General features: G+C 46.7%; 1 protein-coding gene across 1 annotated transcript in view; it reads right to left on the bottom strand.

Moving 5' to 3' along the window:
* Window positions 1-16,739, bottom strand: part of ST3GAL6 (ST3 beta-galactoside alpha-2,3-sialyltransferase 6) — a 46,296-nt gene extending 29,557 nt beyond the window's left edge. The window contains exon 1 of the mRNA XM_084271815.1: window positions 16,660-16,739. The gene's annotated coding sequence lies outside the window, so the exon portion shown is untranslated. The remainder of the gene's footprint in view (window positions 1-16,659) is intronic.
* Window positions 16,740-24,775: the final 8,036 nt, after the last annotated feature.

Raw genomic sequence — 24,775 nt, 5'->3', positions numbered from 1 at the left:
TTTTGTTTGTAAAGTATTTACAGGAATATTCATATAGCCTACCAAAAAAGTCATTAAAACAAGGATATTTAAGTCAATATTGTTCTTCAAACAGGATCATAAGGAATCTAACAACTCTTAGTGGCTTATATAGCACATTCAGACTGGCACACACAGAAGAACGTTGCACCTAACCCAGCTCTTGTGAACACAAAATGGTCTTTAATTACACAAATGTCTGTTCACCATCCCACCCCCCAGGGCCTGGCTTCATCTAGTGCTTTGAAGAGAAAGTTCTGTAGTCCAGAAAGATGGTCTTTTAAGTGAAGACTTTCTTAACCTGGTTTGTAAACAAAACCATTGCCTTGTGTACAGAATGAATTATTCTGGGTGTATTTTTAATAGTGATAGCATTTTCCAGCTCTCCTTTCCTATTTTAAAATAGCTGAGCACTACAGAAAGTTAATCCAAGGAAAACAAACTCCTACAAAGCAGATATTGCAGTAAATGTCCATCGCCAGAGATGCAAAATAGGCAATTGAGAAGACACAGTTTACATGTAAAATGACCAGTCACATTCCAGCTTATTTATCGCAACACAAGACCCAGCATCCTGATTTAAGCTCTTCGACCTGACAGAGGTCACAGTGTCCTTAGCTCAAAGTCAATCGGGGCTCAGCAAAACAAGGCAGGCAAAGCTGGAACTCCAGTATTCAATTCCCTCCTCTTCCTAAAATGCCTACAGTGATGCACACACAGTGAAAGGGGAGAGGAACCCAGCTGGCCAATGCCCAACGTTCACGTTGTTAGCTGGACAATTCCCTGTAAGCAAGCAAGCAACAGGATGTGTAAGTGTTGTAAAGAGATTCATAAGCATTTTTTAATAGGAATCTAAGTTAGTGTCCACTGTTGAACTTCCCACCCCTGCCAAGGCAGAGCCATAGTTACAGAATTAGACAAGACAGACTCTGTTACGAGTAATAAGAGACCTCAGAAATCACCTGCCAGTCTAATGGGCAGATGGGTCCACCTCGGCTCCCACCAGCCCACCACAGAGAAGCATTTGGGTATATGACAAATTAGCTATGTAAGGCCAGAGGCTAATTTTTTCTTCCATTGGCAGAAGCGGGGAGCCAAAGCCCTTGTCAGAGCTGCCTCATTACTTACAATTAGTCTTTATTTTGCTGCTTCACTAAGTGTGGTATCTGATGTGATCTCACTGCCTCCGTTTATCACTCAACTTATGCATGTAGCTGATGTAGCCATACCCCCAAATAAGCATGTGGGAAACTACGCTCTAATCACATAATCACACTAGGACTGCATTTTTTTGTAAAGCTGGTAAGCCTTTCTTTCGAGTTCTTCCTTAAAATTAGGTCGTTAACGTATGCGGGGAGAATAATGATGCAGGAAGCCTTCCCTCCCCTCTCTCCTACTTATTCTGTAAAGCACCTTTGACTCTTACCGACATTGTTAATAAGTATTTAACTAAAAAGTGGTTGCTACTAAATACTCATGGTAAAAGAATCTTAGCTCCATACCTACTCTTGTAACAGTTTAACTTCTTGCTGCTGAGCTTAACTGAGGGCATGGAGCTATCAGCTCCCAGACCTCAAATTCCCAGCCCGGGCAGTTGTGGGGGAGGAAGGGAAGCGAGCTGGGAAGTGAGCTTTCAAACGTGCCTGGAGTGGATCCCGAAATTTAAAGGGACAGGAGAAAAAGCAAACAGAGCCCCATCAGAGTTGCTAAAGGCACCCGAGGATTTAAGATGCAGTGAGTGTTTTGTAGGCTCGCCGATAATCACCAGTCCCACAGCGCTGCTGCCGTTCGGCTGGCCTGTCGCGCGTGCCCGGTGGAACGGGCAGCGCAGCAGAAGGACGATGGAGGAGGAAGGGTTTTCTTATGTTGTCGTTTGTGCCAAGCTGCCAAAACAACCAGCACACTATGACATGTACCTACATATTTCTTCTGTCAAATCCATGCACTATTCATCATTAAGGCTTTGAGTTCTTGCCCTACACAGGTGCCTACCTGTTCGTTACTGCTCCTCCGAAGGAAACGCTGTAGCAGACCAACACAGTAGCACTGCAGCGAAGTCTTTAAGGATCTGAAGGGGCAAGTCTGTCTTGTGCCTTCTGTCACATGCTTTGTAAGTTTTGTCATTATTTCCAATGCCCCTTTCAATTTTATTAAGGAAGAGAAGCCCTCAGAAATACTAAGTTTAAATGAGGCAGGTAGATACTCTGGATTATCTGGCAAGGAAACCACATTGCTAACTCTCCTACAACAGTGACTTGCTTTTGAAGTGAGAAGCTTAATAGCACCTTACTTGGAAAAGGTTCTTGCTGTCCTGCCCGGCCCCACACAAACCCAAAACTTTTATTCCTGCTCCTGAAGGCCGGTACAAGCCATGACACCAACAATGTAAGGTTTCGTTGTGATAAAACATCTCTGGAGACTTCCACCATCATACCACACACAACCTTTACAAGCAGCAGTTAAAAGATAGCGTCTAGTGCAGGAGAAAAAACATTTTCAGACTCTTTCTGCCCTTATCTCTCTCAGCAATGAGGGGATAAGAAGCAAAAGAAGAGTTGGCTAACTGAGAACTGGAGCTGCCTTCCCTTCCAACAGCACTGCTAACTTTGAAAAAAGATGGCCTTGCTGCATACACAGCTTGTTTGCAAAGGAAGGTCTCCAAAGTTTCCCCTAACATTTCCTCAACTACTGCAGAAGACCCAAAAAGAAAGTAGTATGTTCTCCAACAACAGCAAGCAACAATGTCCAGTAGATTTAGTATCACAGTAGAGGTGATGTCTAGTATATTTAGTCAACCCTTGTTCTTTACCAGCTAGCACAGGCAGAAACATAACCTCTGCGGGCATAAGACTACTGGGCTACGAGACGTAGATTAGCGCTGTGCCCACCTTTGACCTTCTGCATAGCTACATTTTAATTCAAGACAGGCTACAAGAGTTAATAGAGTGGGTTTAGGGCCTAAGTGCTCCTCCCTTTCACCCCCTGCTAATGGTGAAACCTATTCTGTACCACAAGAGATGAGACATTTATTTTATTTTTTTTTTAATAAAGGAGGATTTTATTCTACTTTGTCTTTCAAGTATAGACACCAGTATTTTGGTCCTCACCAGAACATGCCCACCAGCTGGGTCAAGCAAGGAAGAAGAGCAATTCAATTAGTATTTTTCACCAACAGTCACCATTTCTCTTTGCTTCTGCCCAAAATCTTAAAGGAGATCTCTGCATCACTCTCCAGTCCTACTTACAAGCTCGGGAACTCTTCCCATATAGGTCTATCTTTCAGCTAAAGAATCTGAGTCCAGCCACATCCATTGCGTTTTCACTCCCTGAAGCCCTCGTTTACCTAGACAGGGCAGCTGATGGGAGAGGGAGGTTAGCTCCCTTCCAGAAGGCTGCAGGCAGGCCTGGGAACAAGCACAATTTATCTCTGTGTCTTGGGCGTAACAGGCAACACAGCACCTACATCCCTCCAAGCCTTCATCTCCAAGCCTCTCACTCCTGTCACTGCCTTTAAATGCAAGAAATCAGGTATGGTGGCTTATTCTAGCCAAACCTCACTAAGCCTGTGAACATTCCAGGCAGGCTCTGCAAAAGAATGGTTTGCAGCCTCCCACTCCCATGCAGGAGACACCATGGAGACATGCTGTCCATCAGGGAATTTGGCAACAGCTGCAAAAGGCCTGCTGGCCCTGACTTAAGTCTTACTTATCCAGTTTTCTCAGACTCTCTTGTTTACCCCACACAGTATCATCTGTTCAGTGGTGTAACTCTTTTTTCACTCCTCTTCCCGGGCACCCAGGAGCTTCTATGTGTGTCCCACAGTGGGAGCAGGAACAGGAAAAAAATCCAAAAAGGGCAGAGAAAGAGAGGCTGCCTGCACTCAGACTGTTTCTTGGGCAGCAGGAAGATGCATACAAGCCTAGGTCAAGTTGCTACAAGCTTTTTAAAGCTCACTGAAACAGTCCCTGCCACGATCCTGCTCTTGGGGTACCGCAATTAGTGGTGTGTGCTGTTCTGTGCCCACCACTGCAAAATTCAATGTCACTTACACTGACATCAGTTACTAGCTCTACAGGGGAGTATCAAACTGGGAGTATCAAGCATCAGTTGGTTCATTCTGCCAGAAAACCCTGAGCAGCAAAATCCAGGGGAGCACAGGCATCAAGTATCACTGAATCAGCCCTCCAACAGGAACAGTATTTGGTGCAACCATCTGACACTGAGCTAATCAGTCCTGCTGAGAAGCAGAACGTGTTACCTCCACCTCTGGGCTGTGACAGCATTGCTATTGCCCCCCACCTCCCGTGATATCCAAACTAATATTTTGGCTCAGATTACCACAGGGTGCAGTATGGATCCCCAGCACCAGCTGAAGCTGACAGTGGGCTCCATTGCATGGTGTAGACACAACTAAAGCCACAAGCATCTTTCTCAGCTGGTAAACGTTTTAGTGATTTTTTCACCCCAGGACAGAAAAACAGAGCCTCCTTGATGTTCCAAAATGTCTCAGGGTTCATTCCAGCAATGGACACACTTTCTTGTAGCGCAGTTAAACACTGCTAACCTGAGTTTAAAAGTCAGCCCAGGGTACATCCGTATCCTGCTTGTGGCTTTGAGGGGAAGAGGAGCAGTATTAACTACTGGATTATCATCTAACCAGTGCTTTCCAAGCATCACAGATCTCCAGAAGCCTTGACTATAATTACGATCAAGAATGAGATCAAGTCCACAGACCCAGCTTCTTGCCTGCTTGTGTGCCTGCAGGACTAGAAGGAAGTGGGCAATTAATGCAAAGGTGGACAGAACTTTGGAACTGATATTTCCATGTTTTCTCTGTCCTGGCCCTTCACAGCCCCCCCCCCCCCGACACATTTTGTCAGCTTTTTCCCCCCCTTTTTCTCCCTGTAGTGCACTTGAACAGACCAGCAGTGACTGCCATGCCCAGTGGCCACAGAGCTGGCAGCACAGTACAAAAACAACTGCTTTACATTCAGTCAAAAGCTAATCTACACATACAAAGTCCAAGGCAGGTATGAGCTGAGCACCAACAGCTGTGCTTTCTCGACTCACAAAGCTTTAATCAAAGCCAACACCACAAATCCAGCTCTAACCACACCTTTAATAATAATTAAAAAGAAAAAAAAAAATTAAACCCCCACAAATTCAATAACCCAGCCTTATCTGAAAGATTTCTTCCAGCCCTGTTGTAGCCTCCCAGATTAACCTTTAAAGCTCTAGACAGCCTAAGCTAGGCTGCTATTTATATATTACACATCATAGGGGTCGGTATAATACATAATAGAACAAAACATACAGAGAATGGGTGCTATAAATCCACGCAGCTCCTTCTGCATATTGTAATGACAACTGTTCCTCCTCAGCCTGTTTCCCCTCTCCCTTTAGCTCTTCTGCCAGAAAGACTGGAATCTAAACAAGCCATGCAACATGCTCTGGGAGTCAGAGTTCAAGTTATTTTCTCCTCATACCTTGACTTGCACAACTGAAAAGGTTTCTGATAATTTGAAAGAGCTGCTTTTCCTGAAGAAATAGAGCATCGTGGCTTTGAGTGGTTTGTGTTTGTTTACCGCCTTTTAAATAACAACAAAGATGACAGACATACTACACAGTGCTTCAGAAAGCAGAAAGTTATTAATAGCAAGATATACATCCCATTAGAATATCAGTTACTCATTCATACACGCTGCTCTTTATCCATGGGTGCCTGCAGAGTCAGAGGCTTGAGGTCAAGTGAACAATCCTTCTTAAATTTCCCAGAGAGAAAAGATGGAAAAAAAGTGGAAAGAGAAGAGGCTGGAAATAGCCAAATTATGTTTCAAAGCAGTGCAGTTACAATCAAGATCAGCTCACTAGTTCTTTACCCCCATTAGCCATGATTAAATAAAGGCACAACCAGAGAGTATTATCTATATTATACGTGCACAATCAATACAGCATTAAGTTCACCTTAAAACAAGGAACACTTTGTCTTCTAATAGTGCCTAGAATATCTAAAGCATTCAGCTCTGGTTAATGTGAAGCTCATGATTTAACCTCAGCTCTCACAAAGACGGCTGGGAATTACAAAACTAAATCTACCAGTCAGCTGGAGGAAAATAAATAATAATTTCAACCCTAGGCTAAAATAAAACATAAAAAAATCCACCCCTCAAACCTACCCACAAGCAAAATTAGGGCTCTTGAGGGTGGTGGCAGAGGAAATAATGTGGCTTTGAAGGTTTGCTGTTGTTGGGGGTTTTTTTTGGGGGGGAGGGGGGTGATGGTGCTTTGTTCGAAAAAGTAACTGGGCTAATTTACTTGCTTCACTACCAGCACCTGGAGAATTAAATTCTTCCCATCCACATGAACAGTTAAGTCCCAAGTAAATCAGACCAATTTCTTGCTTAGTCATAACTACATAAATCCTGATCTGTGCTGGTGTCAGAATGTCCCTAAAGAGACACAGGGGCTTTCTGTCTGACTAGTTTTCACAGGAGCATTTGCAAGCCCCAATCAGGATTAAGTCCAAATATGCATGGACTGATACCATCTGATGCCACAGCTTCTCTTTACTGGAATTTATAGTTCCCACATTTAAAAAAAAAAGAAGTTACATTATGCAGGTCTGTGTGAATTAGGAAACCCAGCAAATAGGTGTGAATGTGCTCCTACCAGCACACCAAAGTGAATGGCTTAATGCTCATTTAAATAACATGCAATGCTTGTCTGTAGTCAGAGTCCCAAACACATTACATTCATTGACTTTTGCTATGTTGCTCCCTATCTTCCTTCAACTACTATCAAAAAAACCCTAAAAAACAACAAACCAACTACCAAAAACACCCCAAGCCCTCAATTGTTTGAAATGGAATCAACCCCAGCAGCAGATTCTGCAAGTCAACGTGCTGTGATGCATTTCTGCCCTAGGAAGAGCTCTGGGATTCTCAGGAATGCAGCAAAACAAGTCAGTGAGAAGCGCAAAGCAAAATTAATGCAGGGAGGAAGGAAAACAGAGGGAAGTGGTAACACTTACCCCACGCTGCTACTACTACTTTTACTAAGTCTTGAAAGTTTCCCAGGGCAGCGATCCTGCCAGCTCAGGAGAAAGCTGCAAGACACCAACAGCTTGAGCAACCTCTCCAGCAACATCAATGCCTGCCATTCCCAGTGCTCCCAGTTCAGGGCTGCAACGAAGGCATCCACACTGCCTTCGGAGCTTGAACGGGAACCAAAACGCATGAGTTCGCTGCTAACTGCTACATGAAATTTAAACCCAAGCTGACAGCGCCAAACTGGGAAAGCTCAAGTATTATAAATATCCAGGCTGTTTTCAAAAGCCTTCCTTATATGTGGCTTTGTTTTCCTAGCACTGAAGCTCAAAAAATATTATGTACAACAACAAAATAAATCCATGAGATGGGACTCGGTAACTATAGGAATGCCGTGTGGATGCAGAGTGTTCTGGAGCTAACAAAGAACTGTTGTACAGGTTGCAGCAGAACCTGCATCTGATCCCCTAAAGGCTTTTCATTTCTTTGTTTCATTTCTTGAGTGTGAACACAGGAAAACCGACCACATACAATACCCAAACAGTGCTGAGGATCCTGAGGGCTAGGAGACAGACAGCATCGTTCAAAAATGCAGTCCTGAAGAACATTTAATGCAGCACACAGTCCTAACCGACATCTTTTCTGAACGGGGAAGGCTGCCAGTAAGTCTGCACGTGTTAAAAAACACCAGAAAACAAACAAAAAACCCCCACCCAAACAAAAAAGCCACCGCCAAGGATTAATCTGTAGTGAGCTTTCCAAGGGGAACAAAGACATAGGTATACACAACTTCAGCAGCATCAGCAGCTGCGCTTCCTTAGACAAAGCTGAAATCAAACTCACAGTCAAAAGCCAGGGCGAAGGAGCAGGCTGAAAGGCAAAACCAGCACTGGAGTCCTGCGCAGAACAGCTGTGAGTTGTTGTAGGTGAGCTCAGCTCCTTCCTGAAAGGTTTGGGCAGGTTCATGTACGTATCCCTGTGCATGCCGAGCGATAAAGCGACTCTACAGGAGCCCACACGGCACTGATAACTTTTGGAGGTTATTCAACCTGCAGTGGAGTTCCTAGCCCGGAATTACCCACCTTAGTCTCGTTACCTATGCACGAGGAAAGCTAATTATCTCTGATGGTAATCTTCAATTGCCATCTGTCTGGGAGGAAAGCTGCCCAAATTAGCCAGCAGGGAATGCTGGGAAAGCTTAAGTGCTTTCTCAGCGCTACACAGAGAAGTCCATTTAGGGCTTTCAGACCTCAATCCTTGCTCAAGGTTACACACAGCCCATTTCCTCCCCAAAATTATTGATGCATCACTGGGGAGAGGAGGGGGGAGAGAAAGGAGAGAAGATAGTCTGGTGTTTTTTTTGAAAGGTCAGTCACCCTTAAAACTGGGGGAATCAAAGGTGCATTTCACCCCACCTAGGTGTGCTTTCACTGTCACAGCCCCCTCCTGCCAGAGCTGACCTGTAGTGGGTAAAATGCCTGGGAGCCCAGCCTGCTCCCTGCTGCAAATCCACAGTTCCCTCCATCCTTTTTGTTTGCCAAGACAACTTTGCTGGTGGTGAAACAGGGTCTATTTTTGCTGTTTCCATCCCTTGTTTCAACAATCCTTAAATGCTACTGCAAAATGAACAGGACTGCCTTCAGGATTTTAGTATTTTTAAACAGATTAGCTGTCCTCTCCTACATGATCTTTGCTAAGTATCAGACTTGCCCAGGGCTGTAACATGCACATATCTCCTCTGAAGATAAGAGAGTAGCAGTTGAAGTCCGGAGACAACGTGGGGTTCACGTTCCTGTGGACACAGCAGGGCAATGGACTTCTTTTGTGGCACAGATCTGTTCTTCCAGAATCACTAGCTTGGAAAAGAACTTTGAGAGCGAGTCCAATCGTGCCTGTCCTCTACTAAACCATATCCCTGAGCACCTTGTCTGCCCATCTTTCAAATACATCCAGGGTCAGTGACTCAATCACCTCCCTGGGCAGCCTGTTCCAGTGCCCAATAACCCTTTCAGTGAAGAACTTTTTCCTAATGTCTGATCTGAACCCGCCCTGCCGCAGCTTGAGTCCATTCCCCATCCTATCACCTGTTGCTTGGGCAAAGAGACCAACACCCACCTCTCTACAACCCCCTTTCAGGTAACTGTAGGCAGTGATAAGGTCTCCCCTCAGCCTCCCCTTCTCCAGGCCAAACAACCACAGATCCCCCACCGCTCCTCATAAGGTTTGCTCTCCAGCCCCTTCACCAGCCTGGCTGCCCTTCTCTGGACACGCTCCAGGACCTCAATGTCCTTCTTGTAGTGAGGGGCCCAAAACTGAACACAGTAAAACCAGACTGTCCCACACTGCAGCAGGGATAAAATGTGATGTCTGATACTTACTTCAGCATAAAACTGGAAGCCCCTGAGAGCAACATACACTTGTAAGCAGGACCTACTGCGTTGCCTGTTGACATCTTTTCCTTGTTACCCTGACCACGCCAAATCCAGCCCAGCCTCCAACACCACCATCGCCTATCAGATTGCTATTCATGCCCCAGACGACACAGAACTCTATTAGAGCATGAAATGCAGTACAGTAAAAGGCCTTTTGTTCTGTCCTATCACACGTGTTCTTAGCATGAAATGAGATTTATGCAATCATCCCCTGTATGCATGCGTGCATGCCCTTTCTTTCCTTCCCTATAGAACTTTTGAACCCCTTCGATGAATTTCAGTCAAATCTGACAGGAGAATCAGAACTTTTTAGAGACCTCCAAACGTTTAACAAAAATAAACAGGCAGCTGGGTGGAACAAAGAAACCCTGTAAGCTCATCTTTCATTAAAGATCAGAAAGTCTACACGGAGAAAGACATCAGAAATGTGGTTTCATTACATCTGCTTCTCACACAATTGTGTGGCAGAGGTACTATAAGAGCCTCTGGCCATTAAAAAAAAAGGCTACTATTTTGAAAAACCTTGTACAAACATATAAGCGGCCAAATTTCCCAAAAGAGCTGCCTGAAGTATTTTAGATATCCTTTCCAGTCACTTAACAGATAAAGTGTTAGCTGACTTCAGTCATCTAGCTTAAAAAAAAAGAGTCACTCTGAAACCAGCTGGTATTTATAATGGGAAAGATTCTCTGTGAAATCAGAAGGAGATGCATACTCTTTCACTTCACCATTCTTTCCAAAAAAGCTCTGCACAGCACTCTCAATTTAGACTTGAAACTTTTAAACAAAACATAAGGTTTCAGGCTAAGCCATCTAAGAACCAATGTCCCAAGTTGAAAACAAATTATGGCATGCCATGAACACAGAAGAAAGGAGGAATGAAAATAGCTATTCCATTCATGGTGCTCCAACGAAAATGAAGTAAGAGTATTTTCTTAATGTGCTTTGCCAGAAAAAGCAGTCAGTCTTGAGAAACTCTAGAAATGGTATTTACACTGACCAGCATCTTAACCATCTGGGTACTCAAAACCCAGTTTACACACCTGGCCCACATTCCATGGCAGAATGTGAGTGACATCGGCACGAGAAACGCCCCGTTACATCAGACCAGTGTCCATCTAGCCCACTAGTCTGTCTCCAGCAGTGACAGAGGGAGATGCTATTTAAGGACAGCACATTGTGGGCACTTTGTGCTTCATTCCCCTCGTTCATACATCCCCACTGCAGCACAGCTGTTTAACTACAACAGTTGGATAACATCCCTGCCTACTCCTTTTAGCATCCTTTTATGGACCTGCCAATGTCTACACTTAGGAACCAGGGCAGAAAAAGGACAGGAAACCCACCAGAGGAGATTCAAGTGGCACTGTTACATCAGAGCTGCAGAACCACAGGGTGCTTCACTACAGAGTCCTGAGGCCCTTGATTTTCAGAGAATAGGGAATTAAAACTGCCACAGGTAGCTAAAAAAAGCAAGGCCAGGAAAAGATAGGCTTATATAGCCTTCCAGATTCTTCTCAGCTCAGGCAAGTAACTCTCACTCTGTCTCCTTAAAATATTGCAAAAGATACTGGCAAGCAGAGCTAGCTGTAGTTTCCTGTAGGTTAGTCTTAACTGTTTCCAGCAGAAAACAGGCTTTTCCCAGCTAGCCAAGTGAGAAGGCAGTAACTTGTCTACACAAGGGGCATGATCAAGACTAGCTGCCACATGCTAGCAAGCCCTGTGCACATTCACCAATACAGACAAATCCTAACTTGCTCTGGCGCTTCATCTAGTGCATTTAATATTGAGGCTCTATTTAGTCTTGTGCAAATGCTATGTTCAAACAAACCCTACAGGGCATCTCCCATCTGCACCACTAGCCCTCCTCCTGGTCCCAATCCCACACATTGACTTCAGAATACCTGAAGCACTGAGATTGAGGTGGTAATGTTTCCAGGGTGCTCAGACGTGACACTGGTGGAGGACACAGATAGGCAGGTTCAAGAACTTCAAAGAAACAGGAACTATCTATTTTGACTGCCAAAAGATGAATAAGGCTGTGATTTAATTCAGTAACAACAGCTCTTAACCAGCAAACACCTTTCTCTCTCCTCACTGAAGGAGGAAAACATACAAGTTCCTTCCCCACACCGCCCCCCATGTTATGCTCACATGCTCCTTTCCCCAAACAGGTCGTTTTCCCCACACAGGTCATTGTGTAGCCAAAAAAATGCGTCAGTGGAATAGACCTGCAGAAATTAGCTGCCCAGCAGGGAGCTACGTAAACCAACTATTACTCTGGAAAAAAAGAAGACTGTGGTAAAAGCACAATTTCAATTCCTTTTTTACCCTGGGAAAGGGACTCCTCCTCCCCATCCCACACGTGATATTATTTGTATTTTATACAAGTGGCCATTACACATGCTAATTTCCACTGCCTACCTCTGCTAAGGCTCTGGGTAAGCCAGTGACTAGCCCCTCACACCATTCCCATTTCACTGGTGGCCATGGGACTCTGAAAAGCACAGTGAAAGAAAACAGCAGCCAGCTGCCACTGCGCTGCTGAAGCATCAGTCCGTGGAAATCTAAGACTGCTAGCCACTCACCTCACAAACACAGCTCCCTGCTGGCCCAAAAGAAAGGAATGTTCCTGCTAGGGGAATAGAAACTCGCACTGTAAACCAACAGATGTTAAGAAGAGCTTCAATGATTAAGTCTGAACTTAATTTCATTCCTGCCTGCTCTTAAAATCAGCTGCTTGATTAATCCATTCCTGCCCTCCTAACAGGAGAGAGAATCAGCTCTGCAGCTCCTCAAGTTTTCCAGCTTTCCCATCCCAGCCAAGGCAAACGGTGGCTATTCGAGCTTTTGCCTTGATCCTCCTGGCTCCCCACGGATGCTGGAATGTAAAGAACAGCTCTAGTGCAATATACTCCAGCTTCACTGCTGCTGCCGGGGCTGGGAACAGAGGCAACACCGAACAGTTCCCTGCAAACTCTGGGTATTATCTGGGGGATGTTTACAGTTTGCTCACTCTGTTGCAGTGCTGCAAAGTGTCTTCCTCTCGAGATACGGAGGCTTCACTTGTGCCTTCAACACCAAGGAATGACTGACTGTCAACACTGGAAGAGCCATCACACCTGTACAGAAGGAACTTTGGAAGGACGTGGTCTCTGAGGATGGCAGGTGCAGAACGTAGCAAGCAGCAATACCGCAAGGTACCCTGCCTTTGTTCAATGCCCTTTCCTAAAGGTGGTGACACCGCAACGCAAAGCCACCTCATCCTCCCTCTTCGCTTCACAGCGCTCGCACTGCCCATCGCCTTTCTCACGGTGTGAGAAGCAGCTGAGCAGCTTTTCCAGCGCTCTGTGCAAACAGCAGCTCTCTCTATCAGCGACTAAGAGGCTGGACCGCAAAGCGAGAACAGACTGATTTCCACACCCTACTGAAAGGTGACTTGCAAGGAAAACCACCACTTGCAGACCTAAATATACGTTATGAAAAGCTGAGATTTTAGCTTCTTCTGTAGCAGGCACGTGAAAGAAAGATAAACTTCAACGAAGTTCACACACCCTAAAGTAAAAGAAGTAAATTTTAATTTCCCCTGAAGACTATGAATAGGTACAGAAGCAGTCACATGTAACATAGCAGAAGTGAAAGAAACTGGATTAATGGGCAAGTTCAGGGGTTTTTTGCTCAGTCATTTGAGTAAATGCATGGTAGAAAATAGAAACTCTGTATGCTCATCCCATAAATTAATTTCCTAATAATATTTACTAGCTTCTCTACAAAGCTAAAGATTCAATCGAATGACAAAGGAGTTATCATGAGCCTGATAAATTAGACTTCTCCTAAATGCACAGTGCACATTGAAGACATCCTTCCTTGCAGTTGAAAAAGAGGTATTTAAAGTAATCTAGAGCTTGTTTCTAAAACACTTAACTAGAGAGTTACAGCAGGGTATCTCATAGCGTGTACCCACAGTAAAAACAGCCTTTCATTGCTATAAGGGGGATGAGGAAGAGCACTTTCCTTAAAAGCTCCTTCGAGTCAATGACGTGATCTGCTTCATGGAGACTCACAGTGCTCTTCATGTTACATCTTCAAATGGCCCATCTGACTCCAGCCTCTTCCAGGCCAAAATTACGTGAACCAACTCCTTCAGCAGCATATGAAGCAAGATGTGGAAAATCACAGATCAGCCAAAGCAGATTAATGACAACTGTCCTACATCTTGGGAGAACAGATCAAATCTTTAGAAAGGCACAAATCGTGTGCGCCCAGAAACTAACAATGAAAAACAAGCCCAGGATAAATGCATCAATGGCACAAAGAAGCAATCATAAGAAAGGCTATGCATTCCCTGCCACCTTCTATCCAGAAATAATCACACAAGGAAGAATGCAGTCATCCAAAGTCCTCTAAAACCATCTCTGCTTCTAAGGTTTCAAAGGTCTGAGGAGGTAGCGAAGAAGTACCTCAAGCACTTGCCACTATTTCACTCCTCAGTGAGGCCACTCCCTGTGTTATTGCTAAAGCCATCATTTAGCAGCCCAGGTAGCAGACACCAAAATAGTATCACCAATCACCTTGTCTAGCCAGAACACCGGAACTCACCTATTTGCCTGCTTCTTAAGGACAAAGGACACTTATCTTCCTGCCAGCTTTCAGGTTTTGCAGTCCTGCCTACACATTCTGCAGCTGCTCCCATGGGTGCTTCCCTGTGGGGCAGTTGCTTCCTCCAGAGAAATTTTGCCCATCGTTTGGAACAGGGAGGTATTTGGACAGTGTGAGTCTCATGAATTTCAGGGGATGATTGATACATCCCACAAACAGGAGAGGTCTCCTACGGCCAAGACGACCCTCTTGGAGATCATGGGACTTACCCACCTTTAATACCGCTGCTTTAATAAACAGCCATAAGCTTAAAGAGTAACTTAATTAACTCTAGTTTGGTAGAGAGATGGGCATGCTAAAGAAGCAGGTACTGCAACAAGCTGGGAAGATCCATAGATTTACTGCATATAGGTGGGAAGAAAAACAAGGACACAGCTGGTGCAACCTTAGATATGGAAGGAAAGTGACTTCAGTTGCAGAAATACCACTTCTGTGATCTAATCAGATAGGAATATTTCCTATTCAGAAACGGATAAATACGAAGTCTCATTCCATACAGATTCCCTTTTCCGTTAAGCCCTTCCCAAATTTAATTTTTTAGGTTTAGGAGTAACTAGTCTAGTAGCACGGCAGTCTCCACAAAAGAAGTCGTATGTTTTTATGTATAACGTTCTAACAAGGTACAGCTGCAAGAGAACTGCCAGGTTAAAACAAGTAGTCTCATCCCATCACAAAGTTCATCCTTTCTAAACAGTTTTGCAAGCACCCTGGGTGTAAGAACAGCTCAGCTCGAAGCAGGAGAAGAAGAGGGAGATAAAAACTGAAGAACAGAAAGTTTCAGCTGGGTAGCAAGAGCACAACAGCCACGAATCCCAACAGATCCAACTGTTCTGTCTCACTGACACCGGAAATTTTAATCTGAAAAGGGACAGCAGGACTGACCCCACAGCTTGCATCAACTAAAATAGAAACACCACCCCCCACGCCAAACAACAAGCTAAAGACTCAAAACCCACAGAGAACGTAAAAATTCCAGGGTTTGTTCCTTCCCTAAACGGCAAGCAATGGCTTTGCATAACTTAACCCGCAGAGCCATTGTTAGTTCCCCCAGGCCTTCGGCGTTTCCAAGGGGCAGCCTCTCCTTCTCCCTACCCCCGCTAAAACCGATTCTTTATCGGAACCTGACCGGCAGCCATGGCAACACGGCGGCATTACCAGACCCAAGCAGCCCAGAAGCAGCCACGAATCTCCCCCTCTCCTCAATTTTTACCTAGGGACCGCTGCCGGCCGCCGCCAGCTCTGCTGGGAGGCTCCCTCCGACCGGGGCTGCGCCGCCCGCATGAGCCCGCTTTCTCCTTTGCCTCGCTCGGCCCCGGAGCCCCGCCGCCCCTGATCTCCCCCTGCTCCCGCCTCGGCAGGGCTCGCCGCCGTGCAGCAGCGCCCGCCCACCGCGCCTCCGCGCCCGTGGGGGTCCTGCGGGGGCGGCCCGTCTGGCAGCGGGACCCAGGACCGGCTCCGCCTGCCGGCCCGGCCCCAGAGCGGGCTTGCTCCGGGAGGCCGGGGAGAGGCGAGCGGCTAATCCCTCCCCGCCACCGGCAGAGGCCAACGGCGGAACGGCTCCTTCCCTCACCGCCCGCCGCGGGCCACCTACCTGGCTGGGCGGCGGCGCCCGGCCCCCCGCCGGACCCCCTGGCAGCGCGGGGTGGCCGCTCGCTCCCGCGCTCCCCGGCGGCGGCCGGAGAGAGGCGCCGCTCCCCGCGGCTGCCCCCGCCGCCCGCAGGGGAGTGTGTGTGTGTGTGTGTCCCCCGGGGCACCCTTCTCCTGCCGCGGGGTGGGAGCGCTGGCCCCGCACCGCACGCAGCCCCGGGCAGCGCTTCAGCCCGGTCTCTCCCCGGCTGCAGGCGGCTCCGTGCGGCACCAAGCGCATCCAAACGCCGCCGGCAAGTCGGGCAGCGGCGGCGCCGCCCCCGCTTCTGCCAGGCTCATCCCCACCGGGAACAGGGTCCCCGCTACGCCGCGATGTTAATTTTTACCAGGAAGTTCCCGGGAACCTCCGGGAAAAGTCCGGGACGTCCCATCTAAGCGGCTCTCAAGCCGATTACAACTGTACTCGCTTCAAAGGAGGCTTGTAGGGGCAGGCTTTGTCCCTCTGGAAATTAAATTAATTCCTTGAATGCTTTCGCCGAGGAACACGCTGATGTACCCAAACAGGCGGCTCTGGCTCTGCCTTTGACCCTGTACGGATCTATCTACATGGAACAGCAAACACTGTGAGCAGCAGCTGCCGTCAGCACTTACCTGAAAGGGGCCCTAAGCCGCAAGCGGGCATCGGCGCTACGAGAGGCGAGCTAAGAAGCCCCCCCCCTCCCTCCCCCCGCCCCCCGTCTGAAACGCGGCACGAGCGCGTGCTGAGATGATGTCTCATGGCCGCAACGGCGGCAAACTCGGGAAGGAGCCCTGTGAGGATACCCAGTCCTACGGGTTCCGCCACCATCCAACCAGATCCTCTCAGCCCACGCAAGAGTTTTCGGCGCTAACTATATACAGCAGGGCCATTGACTTACCGCTTATCAATAGCGCAGATATTATATCTCGAGGTCATCCGATACGAGAAGGACGTAACTCCTTTTTTTCTTTATCAGGCACGTCCAGACTGCTCTCGGCAGCCTCCTCTCCAGGCTCTGCCTTACTCCCGCACGGCGCTGCTTACAATAAGGATGAGGGCTTGCTTCAGCCGAGCCCCGTCTGCGAAAGAAAAATGGAAAAGGAAGCACGCTGGGTGTTTAGACAGAGATGTTCTTTGGCTCGAGCCTGCCGAAATTCCTCCTCGATTTATACCAAAGCCTCCCGGGGAGGTGGGGGGGGATGGGGAGCGGGGGGAAGGAGTAGAGGCTCACACGAAGAAAGCTGAAGCGCCGCTCCGTCTCGCACCCAGGGACGAGCGCGTCTTCTCTGACTGGCTTCCAGCTGGAGCCGCAGGCTCTGCTCCTCCTCGCCGCTCCCCTCCTCTCCCCCCCCCCCCCCCCCCCCAGCTCTGGGCCAGCGGTACGCCGAGGGCCAGAGCCCTCCTCCTCTCCCGCCCCGACACTCCGGGGAAAGGCAGGGGACAGAAGCCTTTCCCGCCCCGCCAACTGCCTCCTCGAGCTCCGGGAGTTAACAGCTCATTACCAGACTGGTCGCCACCGAGGCTGGGGAGCGGCTCGGAGGGGAAGCCAAGCCCGCTGAAAGCCGCAACAACTATTTCAGGGACGGGGGTTTTATTTGTTATTTAATAAACAAATGTGCCAGTGATAAAGGGGATGCAAAAAGAATCCCTTTGTCTGGGAAGGCGCGCTGTATCAGTGCTGCACTTTGCCCGGGGGGGGCATTTTATGATTGTTAAAAATTTGCCCTCTTCCTGTTTCTAAAGGTTACGATGCCAGCGCCTCCTAATCTAAACCTTTTCTATACGATACTTGGCGGAGCTGGCCATGCCTCTCTGGCACTGCATCAAAACAAGACGCTTCCTACACCGGTGGGGTTTCCAGGGGCTATCTGCCATTACCAGGGGAAGCCTCAAAAAGTACAGAGAAGGAGCAGAGGGGACTCTGGTCGCAGCAGCAGCAGTTTTAAGCTGTTATTTTTATTACATACACGTATAGGCTCTATGAAAGCAGGGAAATTTCGTCTGGTCTTAAGGGACTATCCCGCTCCAGCTGTCACCGAGTCTGGGCTGGGAACCAAAAGTTCACTGCCCTGTCATTTGACTTGTCTTGAGCTGAAAATAACTTCATACTTTTGCCCCTTCTCCCAGGAGGTTCCGTATGTCTCTCACTTCACATCCTGGCCTTCACAAAACCAAACTGCTTCACAGTATACAGCTAAATTACCTCCCCTCTAAAATCAGTTTATTTAGCCCCACAATATATTTTCTCCCCCCAGAAGCTCTCTTCTGCCATTAAAACCTGAAATTCACTCAAGTATCATGGTTTTATGCCTATTTAAAACATCATGAAGTTTGCAGAACGAAGGAGCCAGAAGTTAGGAAACAAAAGATGGATTATGTGACTTCACTCCCTTTGCTGGTAGATGTCATGACACTCTTAGGTTATGTAACCCAATATTACTTTGTTCCAGCCTTGCTTTATTTTGCACGTCCTCACCTTTGTTTAGGGTACAGGATAGATTTATTCTCGGGACCTGTCAGAATTTTGCAGAACAAGATGCCGGGGCTGCTCACCACAGAGGAGCATAGGAAACCTCAAGGAAATGGATGCTGTTCCTGCCTCTGTTCCAGACAGGATGAGTGTGCTGCAGCTGCATCTTTTGTGCATGAGTTCATGGGCGTGAGCCGATTTCACACTAACCAGCCTGGCTATTGATAAGTCTCACATGGACCTCTGGACAGACTGAAAAACAGCAGTAAAGAACATGAACAAAGGTGGTGTTAGCAGGGCTGAGCCAGGCACAGAGAGGCCAGCTCAAGTCACTGATGCCACCTCTGAAGCTAGACAGACGTGCAGCGTTCCTATGGTGATACTGTGTGATGACTTAGAAGAAGTCATTTGACTTCACAGCTGTCTGCAAGTTGTGTGTCTGTCAGTTCTCAGGGAGCCTTGCACAAGGCATTCACATTTACAGCCAAAGCCCAGAGGAGATGTAGTGCTGTGAGCAGAGGACCTGGTGCTACCCTTTATTCCCTTGTAGTAAAGGCAGTGTGTGTAATAAACAGAAAGGATTGTACCCAAGATACCCAAATACCCCTTTTCTATCTGGAATAAACTGCAAAATCCAAAATTCTAACTGGGTTGGTCAAATAATGTAACAATATTATTTGTAATAAAGTCATTTAACTTCAGTTTCTTCTGGCAACTATTCAAGACCAGCCACAGAATGAAAGTTGGTGGCTGTGGTCATCCAAGTATGTTGAACTAAATGCAAGGATTCAAATGGAAGTTTGAACAATTAATACAGTGCAAAGAAGGCTTAGTTCCTAGCTGTTTTCAAAATGATCCATATGAGCAAGTAATTAATAGCTAACCTGCAAGACTGATAAGTTTATTTGGGAAAAAGCAGCACAAGGACTCCCTTCTCTGGGACATATTCCATTGCCCACAAATAGTATTAGCAATGATTTGGTAACAATGAGTAGCCTTCAAAATGCTTTGGAAAAAGATGGCTAGCAGGATGTCCAATGAATGCTCCTGCGAGCAAAAACAATGCATATGACCAAAGAGTCAACAGATTCTTGTTCTATATCAGCTCAAATTCAACTGAGACACAAGCCTCTCCACAAACCAAACATAAAAGCTGCAGAAGCATTTAAATGCAAAACAATAATTAAAATATATTCAGATAAAATGGAGTCTTATTTAAGTTCCAGAAGAAACTATGTACCTCCCGAGTCCCCACTGACCTAAGAAAGTGTTACAGCCAGACTCTGGCCCAGCTTGCAAAACCAGAGAACAGCAAAGAAAAATCACAGGAAGTGGCAGGGGGGAAAACCCAAAACTGTTGAACATGGGAAAAGCAAAACTGTGGAGAACATGGAATAAACACAATGAAAAGTTGCAGCATCATGAAAGTGATTTCCTCCTTGGCAATCCAATAAGGAAGATGACTAATTAGGCTCTGTGTATGCAACACACCATGCAGTCTGGACCACACACCTCTGGCCTGAGAACTAAAGTGCCACAGTACTGTTCTCTTCCATTAATTACTTCAGGACACGGATGCATTTGTAGAACTAGATGGTCACAATATCCCTTCTCCACTAATTTTCCAGCTTTACTACCCACCATCACAGTCTGACCTTCACCTTTATGTTACACCATGAGAAGAGTTCCAAGTCCCTTACATGCCCCAGTCTCTGCAACTGAGCTCCAAAAGCTGTCTCAGCACAACTCTGTTTCATAGTTTCTCTCAGTCCCCTTGCCCCAGATGGTAGGGGACTGCTCTCTGCTCTTCTGGTGGCTCAAGCCGTAGCAAGCACCAGTCCTCCGGTAGTTTTAGTCACCCATTTGCAGTTGCATGATATTTCTACCAGACACTCTTTGACAGGAAAGAACTTGCTAAAGCCTGCCCCAGAAGCTTTAAGCGATCTGGTTAGTGCAGGAGAGCTTATTAGAACCCACAGCATGTGTCATGAGTTCACAGCACACAACCCTCACCTAGTCTGAGGTCACCTTTTCCAAGACCTGGCCAAAGAGCTGCATTAGGCTGTGTCAGCTCTCATGGTTCCCAGGGACTATTTCTGGGAAGTTCACACAGTGCTTGTTCCTGCCCCAGGCTGTGCCATAATCCTGTACGCCATCAGGGAGGGAGGACACAAGCAAACAAAACGTATGACAGCAAGAGATGTCATGGAAGTAATCCGGGTAAACTGAGACAGCCTCGCTGCCAGCCAATCCCATGCAATCTGAAGCAGAGTGCGCATTAGGAAACACTATTTGCCTACCAGAATTAAGCCCTCAAGGCATGTATCTATACATAACAGCATCTGAAACCCATACACCTTACCCAACAGGAGCTAAACATCCTTGTGCTCACTGGGCATGTGCAGGGGGGGAAATAAAATAGGTCAAAACACACCCACTTGAAGAGTACCACAGGCAAAAAGAACAGAAAGGAGAAGGGGAAAGGGTTTACAAAGTTATGGAAAAACACCTCCTATCTAGTGGTTTTCACCAGATTGAGAATATGAAGCCACAGATTCCTCCTTTCTACTTGTTGCCTTCAGCAACTTTCTGCCTTAAACTGTACTGTCGCTCAGAACTCAAGTGTCCCATTTGTCCCCTCTCATCCTTCCTTGCTGCCAATATACCGGCATGACTCCACGTCTACCTGCACCAAAGAGTAACCTCAACTGAAGCCTCACAGCACTGAAAGCAGTCCTTCCTTCAAGAAAAAAGGGCAAGAGCTGATGCCTCTTCACCTGGCAGGAGACAAACCTCTCAAGATCCAGGTCTCTCAACCATCTGACAGGGACATGGCAGTTGCTTTCCTACCATCTTGCTCACGGGCACACAGTGGACCACTGTTCACAGAGGACACTGGCTGTAGCATATGGCACAGGAGAAGACTGGAAGAAGGGTGCACAGGAAGGAGTAACCAACCAAGGGGTGGCAGGGCAGCGGGAGACCCTCACTTGCAACCTGTTGCCAGGTTACAGCCCCAGTGCCAAACGCAGACAGGCTCTGAGCAAAGAGAGAACAAGTGCTTGAGCCTGTGGTTCTGGGTCCCTACTCACTCAACTCTGTGTGCTCAACTGACTGACATGAGCTGTTTTTGGAAGATGAAACACCTGTCCTTTCACGATAGCTCCATCATTCCTGTGGTACCATGCCAGGACTCACTGCTCCTTGTCTCCTTTCCAAGAAGAGGCCAGCATTTAAGATAACTTTGCCACTTTAAGCACAGCTTAATGCCCAGCTTCTTCCTCTGTACTGTTCACAAAAACAAAAAAACCACAACCCTACTCATTTTTTGCCTCTGGTTCCCCATTGCACAGCCTGTCACACCAGCATCCAAATTCCCAAGTTTGTTCTGTGTCCCACTAGCTTCACCTGTACAGGCAAGACATTATTACCAGTGTTACTGTAACTCTCAGATCTACAACCTTTCAACTTCAAACTTTTGGCCAGTGTTAACTGGCCTGAATTCCTTTCCTGTTTTGCAGCAGCCAAAAACCTGGGAACAGGTGCACAGTTTTTCCTCTGGGTACTTTTCAGATTGGGTTGGTGCTTGAAAACACGATGTAGCAAGACAGAACTCAAAGCAGGGCTATAAAAGCAACACAAATAACTATGATTAGCCTCCAAGAAGGAGGGTGAGAAGGCTCAGTGAGCCCCTGTAACTCGGGAATGGTATGAGAACAGCCACTAGAAGCCTTGACATTTGCAAACAGCAGGCTCATTTCAGTGGGACACGGACTGAGAAGGAAAAGAATGCTTTGCACATTTCTTACATTGAAAGTCTTGCAGGTAGGTACAACAGCTGGGAAACCTTTAAATGCCTTTCTTCCCATGACAGGGTTAATCTGCTTACAACTTCTGCCAGGAGATGGTCATTGCTACAGGCCAAAGAGTGATTTGCAACAGGTCAGAAGACTCTAGTGGGTGCCCACAGGAAACAGGGCTGGCTGGGGTGGGAGAGGGGATCCTTCTTTCGTGGCACTCCATGCTGAACAGAGCAGCCCTATGGCAGAAAAGGCTGGTTTGGTCTCCACAACTGGGGAAAGCAATGGCTCGTGGAGCAGACTTTTGTTACCACTCTGCCCCTGTTCCAACTGGGACCCATGTGAATATGATCAACAGGCCAATATCCAAGACATTTGTAACTTTAGCACAATACTCCCTCCATTTCATTGTTCAGATACTTATCCAGACAAGGGGAAAATAGCAAGTTATCTTTCCAATTTATTAAAAAATAAGCCCTCTGTCATTTAAGTCATCATCATTTAATTAATCATAGATAACCCCATTGAACATGAACAGGAAGCTCCACTTCCAGCAGCCCAGACCACCTGCTCACAGCCTTTGTTTTTTGAGTGGTGGTTAGTTGTGATTCAGACGCCTCACTGAAACCCGGCCTTTCTTGTCTGCAGCTAAAACATACTGGTGGAAGAAGAGGTCTGTCACTGAGATGTTATTAGCCAAACACTACTGGGAATTGTGCCATGGTCAACTTTAACTTCCCAGATACTGTTTGGGAAACAAACACTTCCAATAATAAACTTGGGCCCAGCTAGCCACATGTACAATAGCTGCCAGGCTTTTTTTCCTCAGTAGTCGCTGAGACGGAAAGAGACAACCTCAAAGTGGTAAGGAACAAAAGACACCTCAAAAAAAAGCTGGCCATATAAAACAGCACTGGGCTGAGCACTTAGCAAATGTTTCCATTTACTCTCAACACAATACAAAACAGAAGCAGCCTGGCTATTAAATTTTTCAACTTCTGTCAGATGAAGGGAAGTCATTAGTACATTTATCTGAGGAGTTAAAAGACCTGGATGTGGAGATAGATTGGAATGTATTCAGATCAAAAGTATAAAAACTATCCCATGTAGATATTCTGGGCAAGAGAAAAATCTTATTGGGAAGCACTGTAAGCCTAAATAAGTGAGGGTGTGTGTGTGGGGGGAAACCCAAACACAACAAACCACAAACCCAGGACCCACTGCAGGGAGGTTCTTGGGAATCACAAAGAGCAAACAATCCTGGTCAAAGATAGCTATGATACAGCATAGGGTTACGGCCAGAGTTGTCAAAAGCTAAATGAGCTAGGATATACAAAGGACAATCAAAATAAGCAATGAATAAATCTTCAGCTAATCACAGAGAAGGAGAACATGCCTTGGGTAAGACACTACTTCTCTACTTAGAGGTAGGGAAGCACTGATGTAGTTCTAAAAAACTGGCGTTTCTCCCAAACATGACTTTGGCTATTACACTCTGGAAGAAAATAGTTCTGGAGAAGATGCAGAGAAATGCTACACAGAAAATGGACAGCCTGTCTTGTGAGAGCAGCTAAACAATGCTGGCATGAGAACAAAGGGGTACAAACTGCCTGCGAATTTAACCAATTCCTTGCCACAGCAGAAACCTGGAGACTTGTTGGCGCCCTTGCCCTGCTTCCTGCTACTCTGTCCACAGTACATTGTCCTTTAGCTCCTTGGCTTTTTTCTACAAGCCTCAAGGTTGTTATAAAGCACTGGGATGGACCTTGTGGCACAAGATAATTTGGTGATATATATAAAGCAAGTGTTTTCTGGACATTTTTGAGTAAAAAACCCAAAGCAAAAGAAACTATGCAAAGTCACATAGCTTTTACTTATATTTTTTTGGGGGGAAAAAAGGGCATAGGTGTACCATCTCTAGGGTTTTCCCCACCTTGTGGGACAAAGCCTACCAGCAAGAAATCAGAGCCTGGGGCGAGTTTCCTTTCTTGCACCTATTTCAGGGTACTTAAATGCCCACATACCTGTTACATGTAGTTACCCAAGGTAGTGGGAGGACTGAATCTGATTACATCAGTGATCTTTCTGGTCCTAGAGAGCACTCGTTAACACGGTGAGAAATCACAGAGGGAAACTGCAGTAAGTCATAAGGACACGTGATATCAAGAAGGGTAAGTGAGATCTGGGTGACCCGTCTTGAAGCAGAGGGGTGAGGGGAGAGGAAGAAGCCCTGCTCATTTACTGTTAATTGGCATAAATAAAGGAAACAGGTACCTGCAACTCTCAGTGGATGAGACTCAGGATGCCTCTCCTGTTGCCTCTGCCTCCATGGTATTTTTGCCCACGCTCTGTATCTGTATTATAAGGAGGGAAACAATGGTGATCCACTCAAAATGAATGAAAGCAGAAATTTTACAGCAGTCAGTGTAAAGAGGCAGTGTCTTCAACCCAGAGTCTCAGTGGCACTTAGCCAAATTCTGCTGTACAGATAATTCAAACCAGCCTTCCGCGCCGCAGCAGAGGAGTCTCACCCGTTCAGCCAGCTCTCCCTGGGTAAAGGCTAAAAGCACTGGCAGCAGCTTTTAGGCAGCTCAGACAGCCCCTTCCCCCCCCCGTGCTGCCTTTGGCACAGGCATAAAGTACACTCTACCAGCTACAGGCTACTGCAGGCGTAGTCAACCTCCATCCTTAACTAAGCGTGGGCTTTTCTGGCAGTGGAGTTGAACCCAGAACGCTGGGTGCTG

Source organism: Gallinula chloropus, assembly GCF_964237585.1.
Source record: "Gallinula chloropus genome assembly, chromosome: 1".
NCBI lineage: Eukaryota > Metazoa > Chordata > Aves > Gruiformes > Rallidae > Gallinula > Gallinula chloropus.
Note: the sequence above shows the minus strand (reverse complement) of the source record. Positions and strands in the feature narration are given on the sequence as shown.